The sequence below is a fragment of the Hyla sarda genome, chromosome 5 (genome assembly GCF_029499605.1).
Source record: "Hyla sarda isolate aHylSar1 chromosome 5, aHylSar1.hap1, whole genome shotgun sequence".
NCBI lineage: Eukaryota > Metazoa > Chordata > Amphibia > Anura > Hylidae > Hyla > Hyla sarda.
Window position 1 is genome coordinate 325,586,656 of NC_079193.1, and position 12,813 is coordinate 325,599,468.

Here is a 12,813-nt window from a genome sequence, read left to right on the forward strand (position 1 = left end):
GATTTTGTTGTTGCCAAACTTGCCAAAATTGGGGTGTTTGAATTAGGGATCGACCGATATCGTTTTTTTAGGGCCGATACCGACACCAATAATCGGTGGAGGTTAGGGCCGATAGCCGATAACTTATACCGATATTCCGGTATAAGTTATCGGCTATTTATCCCCCCGCGACACCGCTGCAGATCATTGATTTAAAGCGGGCGCTTTAAATCAATGCACTGCAGTGGCTATTGCGGTGCCATAGGCCGCTGCCGCCACCACCCGCTTGTCTCCCCCTACCTGTCAGGGTGGTCCGGGCCATCCTTCCTGCCTGTAGTGTCCGGCGGCATTCCGGGTGGAGGGTCAACCGGTCCGGGCTGTCCTTCTCCGGGGGTCATCTTCTCAATGTAAAGTATAGGACAGTGGTCTACAACCTCCGGACCTCCAGATGTTGCAAAACTACAACACCCAGCATGCCCGGACAGCCGTTGGCTGTCCGGGCATGCTGGGAGTTGTAGTTTTGCAACATCTGGAGGTCTGCAGGTCGAAGACCACTGGTAGAGGAAGTTGTACTCGCCTGTTCCCGCCGTTCCGGACCGTCACCGCTGCCCTGGATGTCGCCTTCCATTGCTGTCCCCGGGGTGTCCCCGACGCTCCGGCAAGGCTTCTGCTTCCCCGGCATCTTCGCTCTCCGTCGCCGCCATCATGTCGCTACGCACGCCGCTCCTATTGGATGACGGGACGTCGTGCGCAGTGACGTGATGACGACGATGGACGCCGATGATGCAGGGGATCCCGGAGAGGACGCGCCGGAGCCCCGAGGACAGGTAAGAGACATCACCGGAGCTCACGGGGCACCGTAAACGGCTATCCGGTGGCAGCTGAAGCAGTCTGCGCTGCCGGATAGCCGTTTATGAGATGGCCCCGACATACAAAACCATCGTATGTTGATGCTTCCATCAACATGCGATGGCCATCGCATGTTGAAATGATCATATGTCGGGGCCATCGTAGATCGGGGGGGGGGGGGGGGGGGTCACTGTAGGTAGTTCCTCAGCTCACCTCTCCAGCCAGAAACCTGACGCACGGCGCTGTGTGAACCAACACCAAGGCAATATAGAGAAGAGAAGTCAAGCGCAGGATATAGTACAAATAAAAGCCGATTTTATTCAAGCCACAAGACAGCAGGATACAAGGTAACGCGTTTCAGCCAGTGTTACCAGCCTTACTCATACAAAGGTACAAAATGACACAGCCATTCCTTTATGGAAAAAGGGGATCAACAGACCGCCCAGGTGAACGCCTGGGTCAATTAGCTGAATCCACTCCCACAAAGGAAGTACAAAAGACACACATAAAATTTGCAAAAATACATAGGAAAGAAAAACTATATCAATGCAATATATAAAAATCCCATAAATTATGTCTGGATATACTAATGGCATTTCAAAAAATATAAAGAAAATACATATATATGAGAGAAGTATATGTAATGCATGCCATAGAGTATATCTAAAGGGAGAGGCACAACTATATTGGATGATATGTAGGTAGATATGATGAAAAAAAATGACTATAAAATAGGACTGTAAATATCTTAATAATGTAGAATTACATCCTGTCTACGCTTAAGTCCCTTGGGAAATCGAGAATCAAGTTCCAAAATCCAATACACTTCACGGTCAAGGATTTTTTGTTTAAAATTTCCACCCCTTTTAGGGGGAATAACCCTTTCAATTCCACACAGAACCACAGAAGAATAATCTCCCTGATGATCCTGTTGGCATTGTTGTGTGGCCATGGTGTGGTTGAGAATTAAAGGGTTGTTCCGGGCAAAAACATTTTATTCCGTATCCAAAGGATAGGGGAAAAGATGTCTGATCCCAGGGGGCCCACTGCTGAGACCCCCCCACAATATCCCTGCAGCACCCGCATTCTATGCGGGTGCTGAATCTCCGGTTTCAGAAACCTCCAGGTTTCCAGGACTGGGGACGTGACGCCACGCCCCCTCCATTCATGCCATCACGCCCCCTCCCATAGACATGAATGGAGGGGCGTGGCATGATAGGGGATAACATGTTTTTGCCAGGAATACCCCTTTAAAGTGAGCAATAGCAGAAATATGTTTCTAATTCTGACTTTTAGTGAGTTTGGGGTACACCCTACATATTGTACTTTGCAGAGAACAAATATATACCATGTGTTGTGTTACAATTTATGTATTGTTGCATTTTGTAATTTTTCCCAGTGGAATATGAAATTCAGTAACATTATGCATAAATTTGCAACAAATACATATTTTGTGACCACATTTATATGAACCCTCTGTAGTAAGCCAGGTGCGAGTTATAGGCATGTTGTTAGAGAATAGACTAGGGGATCATTTTTGCCCTATAGTGGGAGCTCTTTTGGACACACATTTGTAGCCTGTATCCAAAACTGAACTATATGAAGGATCACTAGTAATGATCGGCATATATTCGTGAATCGCTACTGTATTGAGTAATAAATACAATAGGTTTATTGTTCTTCTGTATAGGAATCTCATTAGGTTCAGTATTGTTGTGTACCTGTTTAAATGAAGATATGAGTTTAGTACGGTTTTTATTTAGAGTAATGTTCCTAGCTCTTGCACATTTTATGTGTGTCTTTTGTACTTCCTTTGTGGGAGTGGATTCAGCTAATTGACCCAGGCGTTCACCTGGGCGGTCCGTTGATCCCCCTTTCCCATAAAGGAATGGCTGTGTCATTTTGTACCTTTTGTATGAGTAAGGCTGGTAACACTGGCTGAAACGCGTTACCTTGTATCCTTCTGTCTTGTGGCTTGAATAAAATCGGCTTTTATTTGCACTACCATATTTATCGGGGTATACCACGCACCGGCCTATAACACGCACCCTCGTTTTACCAAGGATACTTGGGTAAAAAAAGTTTTTTACTTAAATATCCTTGGTAAAATGAGGGTGCGTGTGTGTGCATGTGTATACCCAGATATATCCCCAGGAAAGGCAGGGGGAGAGAGGCCGTCGCTACCTGCTTCTCTCCCCCTGCCTTTTCTGGGGTCTAGAGCCCTGCTGCACTATGCACTGCACAGCAGGACGCAATGACGAGTGACGTCATTGCGTCTTGCAGCGCATAGCAACGACGCAGGGGACGCACCCCGGAGGCCTGAAGCAGCACGGACCCGACCCCGGCAACAGGTAATTATACAACCGGGGATGGGGGAGGCAACGGGGCAGCGGCGCCGGCAATGGGTGCCGCTGCCTCTTCTCTCCCCCTGTTTGTCGGCGCCGCTGCCCCATTGCCGTCACCGCTTCTCTCCCCCTGGCTATCGGTGCCGGCAATGGGGCAGCGTCACCGATAGCCAGGGGGAGAGAACGAGCAGCGGCACCGATATCCAGGGGGAGAGAAGGGCCGGCAGCAGGGCTCTAGACCCCAGGACAGGCAGGGGCAGAGAAGCCGTCAGCAGGCGGTCAGCAAAGCCGCTGCAGTTCATTGATTTAAAGCGCCCACTTTAAATAATTGAACTGCAGCGGCTTATCGGCGTATCAAAGTTGATCGTGTGTCTAAATTGAAAGTGAAACTATCCCAGCAGCTCAGCGGAGCTAATTAGGACTATTGCGACTAAACGCAATGTCCTGATCTGCTGTCTGGACGAGGGGAGGGTCCTCACCTGCCTCTTTGTCGTCCGATTGGTCTTCTGCTGCTCCAAGCCTGCTCAGCAGGATGGAGCATAGCATTGAACAGTATATGCAATTAAGATTTCATGGTATAGCCCCATGCGGGGGCTAAAAAAAAAAAAAAAGTGTAAAATGAAAATGTTAAAAAATGTGAATAGGCCCTTCCCCTAATAAAAGTTTGAATCACCCCCTGCTTTTCCTATTTTTTTTTTAAATAAAACAATGTAATAAAAAATAAATGTAATCATCATGTGGTACCGCCACGTACATAAATGTCTGAATTATTGAAATATAAGGTTAGCTAAATTGCACGGTCGATGAAGTACACGTAAAAGAATACCAAAGTCCAAAATTGTGCTTTTTTTTTCGTCACTTCATATACCATAAATATATTTAATAAGAAGCGATATAAAAAGTCAAATAAAAAAAAATGGTACTGAAAAAAACTACAGATCACGGCGCAAAAAAATGAGCCCTCATTTCACCCTTATATGCAGAAAAATAAAAAATGTATAGGGGTCAGAAGATTACAATTATAAACATACTAATTTTGGTGCCTGTAGTTATAGTTTTAAGTAGTAAAATAAAACCTACATACAGTCATGGCCATAAATGTTGGCACCCCTGAATTTTTTCTAGAAAATGAAGTTTTTCTCACAGAAAAGGATTGCAGTAACACATGTTTTGCTATATACATGTTTATTCCCTTTGTGTGTATTGGAACTAAACCAAAAAAGGGAGGAAAAAAAGCAAATTGGACATAATGTCACACCAAACTCCAAAAATGGGCTGAACAAAATTATTGGCACCTTTTTCAAAATTGTGGAAAAATAAGATTGTTTAGAGCATGTTATGTTTTTTAAACTCACCTGGGGCAAGTACCATATATACTCGAGTATAAGCAGAGTTTTTCAGCACGATTTTTCGTGCTGAAAACGCCTCCCTCGGCTTATACTCGAGTGAACTCTCCACTTGTCAATCCCTTCTCAGTGGTTTTCAACCTGCGGACCTCCAGATGTTGCAAAACTACAACTCCCAGCATGCCCGGACAGCCATCGGCTATCCGGGCATGCTGGGAGTTGTAGTTTTGAAACCTCTGGAGGTCCGCAGGTTGAAGACCACTGAGGTCTTCGCCATCATTCAGAACCCCCTTTAGTTTTCTACTTACTTCCCCTCTGTGGGAAGGAAGGGTGAGCTGGTCCAGGCCATCTATGCTGCAGGGACCGTCTGGTGGGGAGGGTTAGTCATTCCGGGCTGTCCATTTTCACCGGGAGGGGGCCCTCGTCTCTGCGCTCCGGCCCCGGACTAGTGACGTTGCCTTGACGATGACGCACAGGGATGCGCATGAAGGCAACGTCACTAGTCCGGGGCCGAGCGCGGAGAAGAGGGCCCCCCCCCCGGTGAAAATGGACAGCCCGGAATGACTAACCCTCCCCACCGGACGGTCCCTGCAGCATAGATGGCCTGGACCAGCTCACCCTTCCTTTCCACCGAGGAGAGGTGAATAGAAAACTAAAGGGGGTGTCTGAATGATGAGGAAGGCCGCAGTGGTCTTCAACCTGCGGACCTCCAGAGGTTTCAAAACTACAACTCCCCGCATGCCCGGACAGCTGATGGCTGTCCGGGCATGCTGGGAGTTGTAGTTCTGCAACATCTGGAGGTCCGCAGGTTGAAGACCACTGATGAAGGGTTTGACAGGCGGTGATGATGACGGGGGTCTGGATGATGACGGGGGGGGGGTGGGGGGTGGGGGGGTGATGATGACGGGGGTCTGGATGATGATGGGGGGGATGATGACGGGGGTCTGGATGATGATGGGGGGGATGATGATGGGGGTCTGGATGATGATGGGGGGGATGATGACGGGGGTCGTGATGACAGGGTGATGATGACGGGGGTGTTAATGATGGGGTCTGGATGATGACATGGGGGGGATGATGACATGGGAGGATGATGTATTTCCCACCCTAGGCTTATAGTCGAGTCAATAACTTTTCCTGGGTTTTTGGGGTAAAATTAGGGGCCTCGGCTTATATTCGGGTCGGCTTATATTCGAGTATATACGGTAACAGGTGTGGGCAATATAAAAATTCATGCCTGAAAGCAGATAAAAAGGAGAGAAGTTCAGTCTTTGCATTGTGTGTCTGTGTGTACCACACTAAGCATGGGCAACAAAAAGAGAAGAGAACTGTCTTGAGTATATCAACAAGATACAAGTCTCATCTCAAGGTTACAAGTCCATCTCCTAGATTTGCCTTTGTCCACAATGTGCAACATTATTAAGAAGTTTGCAACCCATGGCACTGTAGCTAATCTCCCTGGTTGTGGACGGAAGAGAAAAATTGATGAAAGGTGTCAACACAGGATAGTCCGGATGGTGGATAAGCAGCCCCAAACAAGTTCCAAAGATATTCAAGCTGTCCTGCAGACTCAGGGAGCATCAGTGTCAGTGCGAACTATCTGTCGACATTTAAATGAAATGAAACGCTATGGCTGGAGATTCAGGAGGACCCCACTGCTGACAGAGACAAAAAAGCAAGACTACATTTTGCCAAAATGAACTTGAGTAAGCCAAAATCCTTCTGGGAAAACGTCTTGTGGACAGATGAGACCAGGATAGAGCTTTTTGGTAAAGCACATCATTCTACTGTTTACTGAAAACAGAATGAGGCCTACAAAGAAAAGAACACAGTACCTACAGTGAAATATGGTGGAGGTTTAATGATTTGGGGTTGTTTTGCTGCCTCTGGCACTGGGGGCCTTGAATGTGTGCAAGGCATCATGAAATCTGAGGATTACCAACAGATTTTGGGTTGCACTGTATAGTCCAGTTTCAAAAAGCAGGGTTTGCGTCTGAGATCTTGGGTCTTTCAGCAGGACAATGACCACAAACATACGTCAAAAATCACCAGAAATGGATGCAACAAAGCGCTGGAGAGTTCTGAAGTGGCAGCAATGAGTCCAGATCTAAATCCCATTGAACACCTGTGGAGAGATCTTAAAATTGCTGTTGGGAAAAGGCGCCTTCCAATAAGAGAGACCTGGAGCAGTTTGCAAAGGAAGAGTGGTCAAACATTCCGGCTGAGAGGTGTAAGAAGCTTATTGATGGTTATAGGAAGCGACTGATTTCAGTTATTTTTTTCCTAAGGGTGTGCAGCCCTATGTTTAGTTAAGGGTGCCAATGAGTTTGGTGACATTATGTCGAATTTGCTTTTTTTCATCCCTTGTTTGGTTTAGTTCCAATACACACAAAGGAAATAAATGTGCATAGCAAAACATGTGTTACTGCAATCCTTTTCTGTGAGAAAGACTTCATTTTCAAGAAAAACTTCAGGGGTGTCAACATTTACGGCCATGACTGTAAATTAGGTATCCTTGTAACCGTATGGACCTACAGAATACAGATAAGGTGTCATTTTAACAGAAAAGTGCACTGAATAGAAACGGAAGCTCTAAAAAAAATTTCATTTAACCCCACAAATCTTTTTTTTTTGTTTCGCCACAGATTATGTTATCAAATACGTGATGTAATTACAAAGTACAATTGGTGACACAAAAAGCAAGCCCTTATATGGGTCTGTAGGTGCAAAATTGAATGTGTTATGATTTTTAGAAGTTGAGGAGGAAAAACAAAAGTAGAAAAAAGTATTTAAAGGGGTACTCCGGCGCTTAGACATAGGGGATAAGATACCTGATGGTGGGGGTCCCACCGCTGGGGACCCCCGTGATCTTACATGCAGCACCTCATTTAAAATCAGTCCAAGGCGCATGTTCGCTCCGGGTCTGATTACCGGCGACCACGGTAATCACAGCTGAGTTCTTATTAAGGGGTTAATTTCTGAGATTTTTTTTTTGTTTCTTTGTATGTATGGATTACTTGGGTTGTTACCATAATCTAGTAAAAATTTTGTATCAATAGCACCTTAGAAATATATTTAGTTAGGAAAAATGGTGACGTGTTGAATACTTTTTTCACCCACTGTATATCGGCATAAGAGGGAGCATTCTGAGGACATCATGGGCACAACGAATTTACTGCAACATGATGTCTGTGTCAGGTTGCTTACGCTTCGAGCTGGTTCATAAGCTGCAGGTCTAAACCATCTGCCTCTTGTAGTACATGGCAGGGCAGTCCATGTTTGTTCTTACTGGGGCCACCAGGCACCCAGTGCACCAAAGTCCACCCATAGGCATTTACCAGCTACTTTGGCTTCTACAGTGGTATTTACACCCCCAATTTTTAGAGGTATATGTTTATATATGGTCCAGAAAGTTTACAGGAGATTGTGGGGGGTCCCACAGGTCAGACCTCCTACAATCAGGTACTTGTCCCCTATCTCAGCAATTTCCAAACAGTGTCTCTCCAGCTGTTACAAAAGTACAAATCCCAGCATGCCTAGTTCGCAAGGGAGGGACCTATTTAAAGTGGGTGAATGTGGGTGAATTTAAACAATGGGCCGTAATTCCTCCACAGCTATGTGAAAGACTCATAGCCAGTTATTTCTATGAAGGTTCAGATAGCTTTTTGTCCCCATAACAAATTAAATTATCACAATTAAATGGTGCTCAAATCTTCTCAGAAAATCATACAGTCTTGTTCTGTATCTGCAAGACAAGCAATACAAGTCTATGGAGGGGAAGAAAGGAGGTAGGTCTTCAAACCAGCTCTGGGAGAACTGCAAATTAGAGATAAAGCATGCAGAGCTGAAATCTGCTAAAAAATACCATATAGAGGTTATGTAATGACCAGAAATAGTGCTGCTCCTCGTGTACTCACACAGGGCAGCTTATCCTGAAAAGTCACCTGGAATGACAGGTACGCTTTAAGAAGAGCTGATTAGAGCCAAAGCCATTACTTTTGGCCCATATGCCGACAACCTGTCAAAACGTCTCATAGTGGAAGTTTTTTTAAAGCAATAGTAAATGTTTTTGAATGACACATCGAATGGCTGTCTTCTTTTCTCTATAAACATGTACAGTGGTCCCTCAACATACGATGATAATCCGTTCCAAATGGACCATCGTTTGTTGAAACCATCGCATGTTGAGGGATCCGTGCAATGTAAAGTATAGGACAGTGGTCTACAACCTGCGGACCTCCAGATGTTGCAAAACTACAACACCCAGCATGCCCGGACAGCCAACGGCTGTCCGGGAATACTGGGGGTTGTAGTTTTGCAACATCTGGAGGTCCGCAGGTTGAAGACCACTGTTAGACGAAGTTGTACTCGCCTGTCCCCGCCGCTCCGGACCGTCACCGCTGCCCGGGATGTCGCCGTCCATCGCTGTCGCCATATCCCCGAAGCTCCGGCAAGGCCTCTGCTTCCCCGGCATCCGTGCTCTCCGTCGCCGCCATCACGTCGCTACTCACCCCGCTTCTATTGGATGACGGGACGGCGTGCGCAGTGACGTGATGACGTCGATGGAGAGCACCGACGATGCAGGGATCCCGAAGAGGACGCGCCGGAGCCCCGAGGACAGGTAAGTGACCATCACCGGAGCTCACAGGGCACCGTAAATGGCTATCCGGTGGCAGCTGAAGCAGTCTGCGCTGCCCGATAGCAGTTTATGCGATGGCCCCAACATAAAAAAGAATTGTATGTTGATGCTGCCGCCAACATGCGATGGCCTCTGAGAGGCCATCGCATTTTTAAATTATCGTATGTCGGGGCCATCGTAGGTCGAGGGGGTCACTGTATACTTCTCTGATACTTCTGGCAGCCACTTATGTCCCATGTGAACGAAGGGTCTGTCATGGTAAAATCCTCCATCATGCCTGATCATCCCCCTTACAACCCCATTGGCTGCCCCCATAGATATTGAATCACTAGCAGGAGTTGGCGGGTCCAGCTGGTGACCTTTAAAGATGCTTGTTCCTCAGCCCGACTGCCTTTGTTCTGTTTTCAGTTTCCGTTTTAATATATTGATTTGTGTCTTTATTATCTTTTCTTTTCTTTTTTTTGTTTTTTTGGGGAGGGTGGTGGAAATCTTTAGCACTGAAATACAGAAATAAAGGCCTTTTCATTTGATACACAGCAGGAGGTGTAATTCTCTAGTGATAAAGCAGAACATAAAATACGTCTTGCAGTGTGTTGTGGTTGGAAGAAAACAACAAAAGAATATTTCTGGTTGTGTGAGAGAGGTGAACATTGGGTTTATGGGTTCACTGTAGGAAACTTTTGGGAACCTTTTTATGTATATTATGAAATTGCACATCAAAAACACGGTGGCTCAGTGGTTAGCGCTGGTACCTTGCAGCACTGGGCTTCCAAGTAGGGATCGACGATTATCGGTTTGGACGATATTATCGGCCGATAATCACGATTTTGGGCATTATCGGTATCGGCAATTACCTTGCCGATAATGCTGCCGCACCGTCCCGGCCCCATTGCCTCCCCCATCCTCGGTTTTATAATTACCTGTTCCCGGGGGTCAGGGTCCACGCTACTTCTGGCTCCTCCTGCGTTCTGCGTTACGCTGCGCGCAATGACGATTGACGTGGCGTCACCGTCAGTGCGCACAGTGATAGCTCAGGAGGACGCCACCGGAGCCAGATGTAGAGTGGACCCCGGGAACAGGTAATTATAAAACCGGGGATGGGGGAGGCAATGTGGCGGTGCGGTGGGGGGTGCGGCGCGGTGTGGTGGGGCGGTAGGGGGCGCGGAGTGGTGTGGCGATGGGGGGAGCGGTGGGGGGGGGGGGGGTGCGGCGGCGGTGATAGGACTCAGGACCCCCGGTCAGGCAGGAGGGGGAGAGAAGCGGGTTGCGGCGGCGGTCTAAGGCACCGCAAAAGCCACTGCAGTTCATTGATTTAAAGCGCCCGCTTTAAATCAATGATCTGCAGCGGTGTCGCGGGGGATAAATCGGCTATCGGCCCTAACCTCCACCGATTATCGGTATCGGCCCTAAAAAAAACGATATCGGTCGATCCCTAGTTCCAAGTCAGATCTGATCAAGAACAACATACACAAATGGGGTTTGTCTGTAGTATGTGTTCCCATATGAGTGATATGGGAATTTACATTGTGAGCCCCAGTGGGGATAGGGACTGGGTCTATGTAAACAGAAGTAAGGTTAAAGGGGGTATTTTATTTTTTTTAAATCCACTGGTTCCAGAAAGTTACAGTTTTTTAAATTACTTCTATTTAAAATTCTTAATCCTTCCAGTACTTATCAGCTGCTGTAAACTACAGAGGAAGTTCTTTTATTTTTGAATTACCTTTGTCTAACCACACTGCTCTCTGCTGACACCTCTGTCCACGTAAGGAACTGTACAATACAGAAATTTAGGTGCACTACTGTGGTAGATGTATGCAATTACATGTTGAGGGATTAGCCAATGTCATTGTTTACATCTACCACAGTAGTGCATCTACATTCCTGTATTGTATTATTCTAATTGTTACACATCCACACCGTCTATCTGGTGTAGGATTCTATTGTGGCACTTGTAGTCCGCTGCAGGCATCCTCCATTGTATGCATTTTTATGCTGGGGATCGCCCCTAGCAACGGACTACAAGGGCAGGATCTGCTCCCCCAGTATAAATGCACAACTGCATTTGGGGTTGAGCCCCTCCAGCCATTTGAGACCACGTTTTTTGTTATTATCACATAAGGAACTGACCAGAGTAGGATAGGTTTGTTATGGGGATTGGCTCCTACTCTGGGCAGTTCCTGACATAGACAGATGTGTCAGCAGAGAGCACTGTGGTCAGACAGAAATGAAATTCAAAAAGAAAAGAACTTCCACTTGAGCATACAGCAGCTGATAAGTACTGGAAGGATTGAGATTTTTAAAAAGAAGTAAAATCTGTTTAACTTTCTGGCAGCAGTTGATTTAAAAAAAATTGTTTTCCGCCAGAGTACCCATTTAAGTTCACACCAGCGCTGTGATCCGTCCCATCTTTTATTTTCTTTGCTCCAAACAGACCTTGAACAGGTCGGATCACAATGGACAGCACCAGGTCCCAATGGGTACCGCTGACTTTGAAAGGGATCAGCCGGGTTTCCACCAGGTGTCTGTTGCTCTCAGGAGTTGGAAAGGGCAGAGTTCTAATATCTGTCATCACATCAGGAAAGGCTTCATCCCAGGCCCCAGAATCTTTAAATGGTGACCAGGTGCTAGAATTTTTTTTAAAGGGCTGAAACTGGCTTAAAAAAAAAAAAAAAAAAAAAAAAAAGTGATTCATACCTGATCTTTCCCCTACTGTGTCCTAATGGTGCCCGGGTATTATTGGATGTGGACATTTCTGGGGGGGTTGTATGTGTTTTATGGCTGGATCGGGATAGGATTTAAAGGATTTATCCAGCACCTTTAGAGATGAGCAAACTTCCAGTAATTCGATTCGTCACGCACTTCTCGGCTTGGCGTTTGCAAACGCCGAGCCGAGAAGTTCGTAACGAATTGAATTACTGGAAGTTTGTTCATCTCTAAGCACCTTTTTACCCATTTTGTTTTTAAAGGGGTTAACCAGGAAAAAACTTTTTTTTAGATATGAACTGGCTCCAGAAAGTTAAACAGATTTGTAAATTACTTCTATTAAAAAATCTTGTACTTATTAGCTGCTGAATACTACAGAGGAAATTTTTTTTCTTTTAGGAATTCCCTCTGATGACATCACGAGCACAGTGCTCTTTGCTTAACGTCATTATAATAATAATAACTCTTGATTTATTGTTGTCCTCAGTGGGATTTGAACCCAAGGCCCCAGCACTGCAAGGCAGGAGTGCTAACCACTGAGCCACCATGCTTAGCATACACCCTTAGCATACATCTGCTATGCACGGTTGCTAAAATGGACAGAGATGTCAGCAGGGAGCACTGTGCTCGTGATGTCATCAGTGTTCCAAAAAGAAAGGAATTTCCTCTGTAGCATTCAGCAGCTAATAAGTGCTGGAAGGATTAAAAATTTTTTAATAGAAGTAATTTACAAATATGTTTAACTTTCTGGCACCAGTTGATTTAAAAGAAAAAAGGATTTCACCGGAGTACCCCTTTAAGGTTGAATTTTCTGTCTATGTGCTCTCTGATGACACGTGTCTCGGGAACCGCCCAGTTTAGAAGCAAATCCCCATAGCAAACCTCTTCTAAACTGGGCGGTTCCCGAGACACGTATCATCAGAGAGCACTTAGACAGAAAAGATCAACCTTA

At 46.0% G+C, this 12,813-nt stretch overlaps 1 protein-coding gene across 3 annotated transcripts in view; it reads left to right on the plus strand.

The window, feature by feature from the left end:
* Positions 1-12,813, plus strand: part of TRIQK (triple QxxK/R motif containing) — a 137,703-nt gene that overhangs the window by 41,198 nt on the left and 83,692 nt on the right. The window lies entirely within an intron of this gene.